Source organism: Daphnia carinata, unplaced genomic scaffold, assembly GCF_022539665.2.
Source record: "Daphnia carinata strain CSIRO-1 unplaced genomic scaffold, CSIRO_AGI_Dcar_HiC_V3 NW_026453025.1, whole genome shotgun sequence".
Taxonomy (NCBI): Eukaryota; Metazoa; Arthropoda; class Branchiopoda; order Diplostraca; family Daphniidae; genus Daphnia; species Daphnia carinata.
Window position 1 is genome coordinate 39,896 of NW_026712506.1, and position 12,089 is coordinate 51,984.

General features: G+C 47.2%; 2 non-coding genes across 2 annotated transcripts; one reads left to right on the plus strand and one right to left on the minus strand.

The window, feature by feature from the left end:
• The first annotated feature begins 9,769 nt into the window (after nt 1–9,769).
• On the plus strand, nt 9,770–9,841 carry Trnac-gca (transfer RNA cysteine (anticodon GCA)). The gene has a single exon. It is a non-coding gene; the product is annotated as a tRNA-Cys (tRNA).
• Nucleotides 9,842–11,520: 1,679 nt separating this feature from the next.
• Nucleotides 11,521–11,603, minus strand: Trnal-uaa (transfer RNA leucine (anticodon UAA)). Its single transcript has one exon. It is a non-coding gene; the product is annotated as a tRNA-Leu (tRNA).
• Between the last annotated feature and the right edge of the window lie 486 nt (nt 11,604–12,089).

Here is a 12,089-nt window from a genome sequence, read left to right on the forward strand (position 1 = left end):
CAGGGCCGAATCAATCCGCTTCTGACCAACAATACATCGAAGACCAACTAAAGAAGTTCGTCGCAAGCTGCAAAGAAACGCAACCAGACGCGGCCTACTTCACCGCAGTACGCCGAGTGGGAACGCCTGGGAGTCTGGCCCAAAACTCCGCACCCATCGTAACGTCAACTCCTCTTCACGCCCCACCGGCGACAGACGGGCCATCATACCAGCACTGGAGAGGCGTTCAAGAACCCTCGACGTACGCACTGAACAGCAACCACCAGTCGTCAATCGCGCCCAGCCTAACCATCGAAGATAAAATTCGGTTAGCCCAGCAAGAGCAGGCCATGCAGGCGTTCAGTTCGGTAACAATCTATTGCGACAGGCAAAGGTCCGGTCGTTTCGACGATTGGGTGGCTCACCTCGAGGCCACCCTTGACTTGGGTAATTTTGAAGAGGCGAGGAAACTCCGCCTCATGCGGTCCAAACTCTACGGAGAAGCCGCCGAAGAATTTGATAATTTCAAACTGGACAACCCCATTCGTTCTCAGGAGTACGCAGCCGTTAAAGAAAGACTTCTTAAACTCTTTCACTCGACCGAGACAAGGTCGCAAAGGAGTGTAGAGTTTCACAATATGAGGCGAGAACCCGAAGAAAACATGCGACGTTACGCCAACCGTATACGGAAAGCGTTCTACAAGGCTTATCCTATGGAAGGTGCCCTCGACGCCGCCACTGCAGTATCACGAGAGCAAATGATGATGGACAGGTTCATCGAAGGTCTCCAATACGACCTCCAGCCCAGGCTGAAACACAAGGAGTTTCATTCTTTCGAAACATTAATCGATAAAGCAGAGTTAGCAGCAATGGCGATTGAAGAAGGCCAAGCGAGGGTACGCATCCAGGCTGCGTATGCGTCCCCTAACATTCCAAGCAACCGTAACACCGAGCTGGCAGGAGTATTGGAGGCTCTAGAAAAGCTTAACACGAAAATTGAAAGAAACGCCTCCGACCAGAATATAGAGTTACAGCATCGATTGAGCAATTTGCAACGCCAGTTGACACAACAACAACAAACAGCCAAATCACGAGACCCCATCGCATCGCAGCCCGAAGCTTTCAGGAGGACAGCGGTGTTGTGTGAGTTTCACAACACGTACGGAGGTCATACAACGGAGAATTGCATCGCCAGATACCTACAGCGAAACGACAAATGCAGCCGTTGCAACGAAATTGGGCATCGCCACAGCTTCTGCCCCATTATCAAAAACCCTCCACCCCCACCACCATCGCATACGGCAGAAGCGCCCTCAGCTCGACCGGGCATTCTGCGGTCAAAGGCGGAAAACTAGACGCCACCGATCAGCATGTTGAGCCCCTCGGTGGATACCCTAAGCCCCAAAAATTCGTCAAGTCAGTATCCGACACCCCAGCCACCCCAAGACTTAATCTGAACGTAGGAGACTGCTCATTCCGAGCACTAGTGGATAGCGGAGCAGGAAAGAATCTCGTCAGCAGTACACTCTTCAACCAACTCCTGAAGCAAGGAATTAATCTGGAACATTCAAAGGAGGTAGCCGTCGACCTCTTTGACATAAACAACAGGCCCCTGACAAGCTAGGGAACAGTAGTATTAAACCTTCTCGTCGCGGACGAGAAGCCCCGTGAACCCTTCCGGCAAGAGTTCATCATCGTTCAGGGAATCATGGAAGATTGCGTTCTAGGTTTAGACGCTCTTTATGAACATTAGTTCATGATCGATGGTCGTGAGAAGCGCGTCTATCGTGCGAAGGAGTCTGATCAACTCCAGACCGAGGACAAACCGACCATGATGGCGGCTCATCGAATTAGAGTACCTCCATCATCCGCATGCGTGGTGGAGAGCGAGAATAGTGACTTCAAGCTATCTCTCGACAATGCCTGTTTCTTCGTTAAAGACGCGCCCCTGGACTCCGATTGGATCCTTTCGTCTCGACACCGCTGAAAAACGGATTGTTTCGTATCGTATTAGTCAACGAGACCAACCGCACCATCAACCTGCCTCGCTACACCACCTTAGGGCACGTGACTGTTAAACCACGTACCTACATAGCTTCTTGTTCCACCGAAGCCCCTACCTTCCAGCCTGCTGTACTAGAAGCCGCCCTACCAGATGTCGCCGAAGACGTCAAGGACAGTCTGCGCAACCTGCTCTTGGCGAACCAGCACATCTTCGCATTCAAAACTAGCGATCTAGGTAATACAGGGCTAGTAAAACACGTAATCGACACACAAGGACAAGGGCCCATCCGCCAAAGGCCATACCGAGCATCACCCCGACAAAAAGAAGTCTCAAAAAAGATCATCGAGGAATTGCTGGAAAACGGTATCATACGACCCTCACTCTCTCCGTGGGCCGCCCCAATCGTACTTGTGAAGAAGAAAACAGGGGATGACCGGCTATGCATAGACTACCGAAAACTGAATGCAGTAACAAAGAAAGATTCCTCCCCCCTGCCAAGAATCGACGACGTGTTAGACCTTCTACACGGCCAGAAATGCTTTTCCACTCTGGATTTAGCCTTCGGCTACTGGCAGATCGATATGGAAGAAGCGTATAAGGAAAAGACCGCCTTCATCGTGGAGAACAACCTGTACGAGTGGAACCGCCTCGCGTTCGGCCTCACCAACGCCCCTGGGACATTCCAAGGCTAATGAACTTCGTTCTGCAGGAAGAAATAGACGACATAATCGTGTTTTCGAAAACCCACGAAGAACACATGAAGAACTTGGGCAAGGTGTTCGCACTGCTGGAGAAAGCTAACCTCAGGATAAAACTTTCGAAGTGTAAGTTCCTGGCGAAGTCAGTACAATACTTGGGTCACGTCATTTCAGCAGACGGAGTGGCGCCAGACCCAGCTAAAGTAGAAGCAATAGCCACTTACAGCAGACTACAGACCGTCAAGGAATTGCAGTCATTTTTAGGGCTGGCCTTGTATTATCGTCGTTTCATCAAAGGATTCTCTACTATAGCCCACCCACTACTATCTCAGACAAAAGCAAAACCGCAAGACAAAATAGTGTGGGGTACAGAAGAAGAGAAGGCCTTCGAGTTCATCAAAAACTGTCTGACATCGGAACCCATCCTTGCATACCCAGACTTTACGAAAGAATTCATGATCTATACCGATACCAGCGACTACGGGCTCGGCGCCGTCCTGTCCCAGATGCATGAAGGAAAGGATCGGCCGATCGCTTACGCAAGTCGACACTTGAACAAAGCCGAAGCGAACTACTCGACAATTGAAAAAGAAGCTGCGGCCGTAATTTTTGGGATAAAACGTTTCCGCCACTACCTACAAGATGAGCTATTCGTCATTATCAGTGACCACCGACCACTACAATGGCTGCAAACGTTCAAGGACGAAACCGGCCGACTCAGACGATGGGCCATCATGCTGGCGAACCTCAAGTACTCCATTAAGTACCGCCCCGGCAGAGTGCACGAGAACGCCGACTTCCTATCGCGAATTCCCGTCAACGCGGTTCAGACCTACCCGAAAACCGACGATACTATGCTGAACGAGCAACGAAAAGACGCTCTCTGCAACGATATCAGGAAGTACCTAGAAGATGGTACCCTCAGCGAAGAAAACAACATGGAGATCTGGGTGAAGGAAATCGACCTATACTCGATCTCCAACGGAGTGCTGTTCCGCCGGAACGAACCAACATCAAAGAAGAGGAGGCCCTTCGCCCAACAACAAGTAGTAGTACCCCTTAACCTAAGAAAACCCCTGCTACAAGAGTACCACGACTCCCCAATCTCCGGCCACTTAGCCTATCAAAGGACCGTCCTACGGCTGCGGGACAAGTATTACTGGCCGACGATGCTCTCTGACGTCAAAGAGTATTGTCTGGCCTGTGCACCCTGTGCCCTCCAACGACGATCTAATTTACGAGCCTTTTTGAACCCGTTGGATCTCGCGTCAAGACCATTTGAGGTACTGGGAATGGACTTCTTAGGACCCATTCAACCTCACTCTCTGCAAGGAAACAACCACATCCCTGTCATAACCGACTATCTCACAAAATGGGTGGAAGTCGTTCCGCTCCCAGACCAAACTGCCCTGACAACCTGTAAAGCCCAAATGGATAACGTCATTTTATATCACGGACCCCCAAGGGCGATAATCACCGACCGCGGGTCGAATTTCACATCCGAGCTCTTCTCATCATTGTGCAACAACCTACAAATCAAGCAACTGAAGACAACTGCCTACAATCCCCAGACCAAGGGGCTCACGGAAAGGTTTAACAAGACGGTCGTGGAAATGCTACGGAAATACATGGACCAAGGGTTCCCGAAGTGGGAGGAGATGCTGGGACCAGTAGGATTCGCCTACAGAAATTCGGTGCACTCCTCTACCTTAGAAACATCGTACTTTCTAAACCATGGTCGCGACCCTACGATGCCCATCGACCAATTTCTACGGGCACCGACGACAAATATAATCACACCTTCGGATTATAAAAGCCAAATCATGCAACGTCTGCATGAAGCCTTCCTTTTAGTTAAAGACAATCTAGCCCAAGCCAGGGAACAGCAGCGAGCCCAGTACGATAAACGTGCTAGGGAATACGACTTCAAAGTAGGGGACAAGGTCCTCATCGACGTTAGGACTCCGATGGCCGGTACCAGCAAGAACTTATCCCACGGTTTGCGGGACCATACCGGGTAATCAAGGTGCACAGCAACCAGACTGTAGAAGTCCAAGAGTGCCCAGGCAAACAAACACAGCGAGTCCACGTAAACCGAATCAAGCCGCTGTACGAGTCCATGATCTGGAAAGAAGAGCCGACCGTCGAACACGCAGACCCTCGCCGACAGACCTGGACTACTAACCTCCCCGGCGAGTTGGAACTTCCAGCCCCAGTTACCCTGGAGGAACACCTCGACCTCGACGAAACGGACCTCATAGACTTCCACGGATGGAATCAGCCGATAGAAATAGCCGGAGAAGAAATCCCAGTCCACAAGATTATACCCCCATCAACAAACCTTGACTCTTCTACCCCACTCATCCCCGCCATACCACCCTTGCTCGAACGTCACCCTGGTCTCCGACCCCGAAACGTCCTTAGACCCCCGCCCCTCTTTGAATAATAACAATTACTTTAACATTAGAGTAGTAAGACGTAGCACCCTAGTTTTGCGCAGAAAGCCAATCGTACCCTTGTTTTATTGCCATTTTTGTGTAGAATAGGAATTTCACGTTATTATTGTTTTCAAAAAACCCTGTCATGTCTTGTACCCCTTAGATTTTTATGATGACTTTACTCGCTCTTTCATCCCTTACCCTCGCGGCTGCTTTCAATGTAACCGTATTCAACTGCGACAACGCGGAAGTCAAACGGTTCGCCGGACACACATGCAGCATGTGGGAAGTGACCACAACGGTGTACAAAGACTTCCTGCAGTGGAACCAAGTGTCACACAGCCGCAAACCCATCGAAGTGGACGCAGCGACATGCCGACGGATGAGAGATTCGCGACAGTGCCGAGGAAAAGCCATGGACATCGTCGGCCCAAACGCTTTTGCTCTTGAGGGCTACCCGTTCGTAGAGACGAGTTGGTTACAGACCACTACGGAAAAAATGACCAACTGCCGTCTCGAAGAAGTAACCCTACAAGCGGAGTGCCCAAACTGCACTATCAGTTCCCCACTCGGAGATGCTCCTGGAGCAGCCAGCGGCTCCCTCCAGCACAACCTGGTTACCCTTGTATGGGAAGAATCATGGAAAGAAGCGAAACCATGCGAACTAAACATGATAGGGCGCGGACTCGGCGTTAAATACACAACGGATAACGACACCATTTTTCGCGTACGTGACCCAGCAAAACAACTAGACTTCATATACTCAATGGAGAACCGCTCCGCCTGCGATAACCAGACCCTGTTTACGCTTCACCCTGTCCTGGGCAGGGACAAAGTCGTCATCGCAGTACGAGAGAGCCCCAAGATGGAAGAAAAGACCGAAATAATAGCCAACCAATCGAGCGAGGCGGTACCGTCATTAGCGCAGGCAGAGATCTTGTATGCAAGCCACACCCAATATATTAGAGACTTCGCGATGGAAATCTCCAATCACCTAGCTCGAGAGATACGTAACCTGCAATGCGGAAGCCGCAGGGCAGCCTATCATGCCGCCACGACAACAGCCCAATACGACAGCTGGCTAGCAGCCACACATCTTGATCTCCCACTCTGCACCAAACTGGTAACAATAGGAACATCCGTGTCCGTGCTACAGTGTTCCCCGCAAAACGTCACCTTCGAAACTGTCTTCACGCCTTGCGGCGCCCAACCTAAGGCCGGGAACAGTACGATCAGCATAGAAGGATGGGAGCTCACGAAGTACTCCGAGTGCTACTGGCACGCGAACTTCGTCAACTTTAACGGCAAGGCCCACGCTTTCAGGAATAACACTTGGACGCCCGTGAATTCCAGCTTGGCCATGCACGGCCGACGCCTAATCGACGCAACGCCACTAGAGATTGACAATTCTCTAGGCATGATAATGCAGTTACACCCCACCATAACATCGCACCCATTGAGTACCTCCAAAATCATGGCCGACATCTTGGCATACATCCAGCTCGGATACGTCACCGAAATGTCGGAAGAACGACATACAGACACCATACTCATCCACCCAAGCCAAGCAGGGGACATATCCTTCATGAAAAGACTCGGATCCTGGCTCCGGAGCTTCGGAATTCTATCAGGAGTAGGAATGGCAATTGCCTTAGCCTTCTGGTTTTGTGGATTGGGTTCGTTTCTAGGACTCCCATGCTGTAGGTACTTCAACCCCTGCAGCTGGTTAACACCGCCACAATCCATTCATCGAGACATTGAGATGGGACCCCAGCTGCTTCTGCACCACCACCGAGCGCCCCGGTGACCATCGTCAACCTGCCTCCCACATCGTCGACGGGACCGAATGGCGCACCAAGACCCACATCAAATCAACAATACTTCGCACAACCATCCGCATACCCCCTTCGCCTTGCACAACGAAGAGAAGCAGCCGCCCTCCTGTCCAGCCCCTAAAAACTAGCCAATGTCATGTCAATGTCAATATCATGTTAGCATCGTAGGCCCTTAAGGCAATAGCACTAGTTGATCGTAAACCTGACTTAATACCGTAGAATGGCTTAATACCTCCCCGATGCCATGTCTCCAACCCCCCGCCAACATACTGTAACCCTACCTAACTCTACCTTAGGACCCCAACCCCGTCGGCCATAACCTCGGACCCAAGAAGCCACAGCAGGGACGGTCACGCCGCCTGGTGGGTCACTGACGAAGACGACGAAGACATCCTCTACTGCGCCGATTATCCTTCCAACGACAACGACACGCAGCACGCCACGACTCACTACGAAGACGAAGAGGAAATTCTCTACTGTGCGGACTATCCTCATGACGACGAGGTCATGTACGATACCGACACTACAGACGAGGCCTCACTACCCCCGGAAGATGTATTTTGGGCGGAAAACTCCTTCTCTTCAGGCACTTCGACCGTCATTCTACACTTAGCCGAAGGTGCAGCCGTCAATCGCCAGGAATCGCCGTACAGTCTGACGCCAACCAGCGATGTAGAAGAAAGAGGTCTAGACTTTGCGGCGTTAAACGGCAGTAGTGCTAGGATACGTGGCGAGAAACATGATGTTAGCGTCATCAGCAGCCATTATTCGCTGGACTCCGACGAAGAGGATTTCGCAGCAGCACGTTATATCGAGCGACAATACCTGCTCCCCTCCCAAAGGAAGCACGGCAACGGCTGGGCAACCACCAGTTGGGAGGATTTAAGAACCGATCCGTGGAGCAACATGGAGGACTCGGGACCGCGAACATCCACACCGGCGAGAGATGGCGAATCGTGGAACCGACCTTAGGTGCCAGATGACTACCAAACAGATCCGATTGCGAGACGCAATCTTCCGAGGAGGGGAGTCATGTAAGGACTCTCAATAAACTTTAAGCTATATAATGTAAGGACCCCCATAAACGTTAAGTTCAATAAGTAGTTAGATGATGTGATTTTTCGCTCTTTGTTGTTGCTACCCCCTCTGCCTTTCCCCATTGACTATTTTGTCTCTTGTTTCGTTTTCAAATTACCCTTTTGACGCATAATGGGGGGTCATCGACAGGGCATAAATCAGCTGACCTCGTTTCTCACGTAACACTCTGGTTCCGTTTCGATGACCCCACGCAACTTAGCGTTCCCACGCTGAGTTGGCGTCATCAAGCTAAAGCGTGGTATAAAAACCCTCGCCGGAGCTGTGCTTAAGGGTCAGTTCTAGCTTAGCCTCTCAACCGCATAGATGTGCAGCCAAGTCTTTGTTTTACTTTGTGTAACTCCGAACTGTTGAAGATCCAATACACTAGTAACGAAGTGCCAATTTCCGTGTTTTCCACGTTGCTGCTACAAGTCCTCAGCCGAGACGCCGCTCAGCGCCCCTTCCAACGCCACCTTCAACATCTAGCACCATGACTTCCGCGTAAGTACCCTCAACGCCTCTTATTCTTCTTAGCTTTCCTGATTAGTGTTCTTTTCATATCCGGGCAGCCGACGTGACTGGCTGCCGGATCCTAACCACCCTAACTATGCACCACCCATCAAGTGACCAGAATATTAGAGTTTAAGTTACTAACCTGACCATCGTCAGTATTGAGTGTTATTTGTGTGCTTTAATCCCCCAGTCGCGTCAGACGTGACTGGGGCGCGATTATTGCAAGTTGCATGCAAGTTTCATGGTATGAGTATAGAAAGACATGCAATTATTTCGAGATATTTAGATATAAATTTGTTAAATAATCATCTTAAGCGACTGTAATTTAAAATGCGAACACTGAAGGAGAATAACTTCCTTTAAATGAGAAACGATTTCTTTGTTTAACAAGAAATTCAATTACTGCGTGTGGATGTTGTTTATTTTAATTTACAAGACTCAGAATCAAATCAGATTAACTTGTCATTTTGGAACAAATACTCTCTATTCTAATACTGCTTACAAACGCGAAAGAGAAAGATGACTGAATAATTAAAGCGAACAGGAACCGCCAATGCCATAAAAGATCAGTTAAGCTGACCATCGCAAAGCTGCCTGTCGAATCCTCGTCAAATAACGAAATTTGTTACTTATTTTTAATTTTGTAACAGTAATTTTTTTTTCTGACCATTGTTGTGTAATAGGGGTATAGCTCAGTGGTAGAGCATTCGACTGCAGATCGAAATGTCCCCAGTTCAAACATAGGTGCCCACGTGAAACATAAGAGCCATTGGTATCATTTCATTGATTGAGATTTGAAAGGGCATGCAATTATTCCGAGATATTTGGATATTAATTAGTTAAGTAATCATCCTAAGCGAAGTCAATTGAAAATGCGCACGCTGAAGGAGAATTATTTACTTTAAATGGGGAACGATTTCCTTGTTTAACAAGAAATTCAATTACTGTCGTGTGGATGTTGTTTATTTTAATTTACAAGACTTAGCATCAAATCAGATTAACTTGCCACTTTGGAACAAATACTCTCTATTCTAATACTGTATACTAAAGCGAAAGAGAAAGATGACTGAATAATTAAAGCGTACAGGAAACTCCAATGCCATAAAAGATCAGTTAAGCTGACCATCGCAATGTTGCCTGTCGAATACTCATAAAATAACGAAATTTGTTATTTATTTTTAATTTTCTAACAGGAATTTATTTTTTTGACTAACGTTGTGTAATGGGGGTATAGCTCAGTGGTAGAGCATTCGTCTGCAGATCAAAATGTCCTCAGTTCAAACCTGGGTGCCCCCTTGAAACTTAAGAGGCATTGGTATCATTTATTAGATTGAGTTTAGAAAGGGCATGCAATTATTTCGAGATATTTGGATATAAATTAGTTAAATAATCATCCTAAGCTAAATCAATTGAAAATGCGCACACTGAAGGAGAAAGACGATTTCCTTGTTTAATAAGATATTCAATTACTGTCGTATCGATGTAGTTTGTTTTAATTTACATGACCATGCATCAAATCAGATTAACTTTCCATCTTATAACAAAACTCTTTATTGTAATCTAGGAAATGTCATCCAATCATGCAGTAGATGGCTTCATACTACCAGCCAACGACATCACTCCAACGTAGTCCTGTCTTAGTTGTGTATCCGGAAAAAGGCAGAGATCCCCTTTTCGTGTCGGTAGGACAAGAGCCTATGAAGTCAGACAACAAATTCATTCAGACGTATGTGGCCCTATGCACGTACAGACAAGAAGTGGTTTGCGTTTCTTTAAAATTTTCAGTGATGAATTCAGTGGATGGATTCAGTATCGCGATTTTTTTTCGAAAATTCAGTACCACGATACCGATACTTCTTCAAAGTATCGCTTCCCATCCTAGTTGAAGGTTAAATATCTGTTGCATCGGAAACTAAATATATTGTTGGTGAAAAGTCCCAGGAAACGGGATTCGAAGGCTTTTGTAAGACATGAGTTCCAAAACAAAGATTGGTTCAAACAATATGTTAAGTATATTATTCAAACAATAAAATGGTATTTCATTTTAGGTTTCAGCAGGGCATTCAGAAGGGCTGTTACTTCGGCGACGACTGTTCTTAAGACTCGACGGTGACTAGCCGATTCCCTATGCCAAATTTCATGGTACAGGATTGCAGGATTTTCTTCGCACTCTCCCAAATGCGGTCTATGTGGGTGAGAAAAATGTCATTCGATTTTGTAACAAACACCCTGTATTTTTCCGTATAGTTTGGTCATTTCCTACAAGGCCTGGCGAAGTTTTTTCCGGCTGTGACCAAGTTGGTCCCATTATCGGTTGCTCTTTGGTAAAACAGAGAAGCAAAGGGGAAATTCTTGCACCCTGAATCCGTCGAGAAGTATGGCGTACCTTTGGCGATACTCAGTCCCGACTGTATGTGGTAATCTCTATACCATAGTGTATACAGTAACCTTAGTGTGCAGGTAACATATCGCTTAAATATGAGTTCTATTTCGAACTATTTCAATATTTGGGGATGAACCTGGCAATTGAGTTGGTATTTTATTAGACACCAGGAACGATCCGTTAGCGGTGGAACGGAACACCTTAAGGATTTTTTGCCGCACCGTCATATGCAATAAAGGTGGGATAAAAAAACATCGAAGATCAAACTATTTTCAGGTTCAGGATTTCATTAGACTAATAACGTAATGAATGTGTATGGCACAAGAGGCTATTTAAAAAATAACAAATGCAATTAAATAATTTGCGGTAACTCAAGCATGCACCTTCAACCATACTTGGTGGACATCTTGTAGCAAGTATTTTGCATATCCAGCCTGCAATCCGATAAGATAGATTCGTACAATGAATAGTACATATTACTGGAACCCAGCTGACTTCCAATCGCCCTCCCAGCTCACTCCGAAGAATGAACCGACTACGAAAGAAAAGAATTTTGTGTCATTTGCTATTTTCTTAACTGTGAACTCTTTGTTACCAGGTGTGAGGATCGAACTCACGTCTCTATATAGAGACCAGAACTTAAGTCTGGCGCCTTAACCCCTCGGCCAACCTGGTGTTATAGAACACTATTTCACTTAATTGGAGTCCCATCTTAAAATTCCAATCGTCCAATGAAACACTAAAAAAAACGAACAGACTACGATAGAAGAGAAGATTGCTGTTGTTGCTGACTCTCGTGCAAAGTAGCAACAGAGAGAGATGAAAGGATGATGGATGAGGATGAATGAAATGACGGGGATATAAAAAAGGAATGCTTTATTGCTGGACTAGAAAATGAACATAAATACCGCACGCTTGATTTAAAGAAAGAAAACGGAGGGGACAAAACTGAGTCTGAATTTGGACAAGGCTGGACAAACTGTCTGGCAAAACGAGACAAATAACTTAGACTACCGTCTGGGTTTGACAAAAGGAGACGGAGGCAAAATGACTGTCTGGGTCGGCTAAAAAAGTAATACTACCTCTTTCTATAGAAAAGGGTAAAGAGCTCAACTAAAATGGGCACTCAAATACTACGTAGGCCCGTGCCCCCTACAGCCC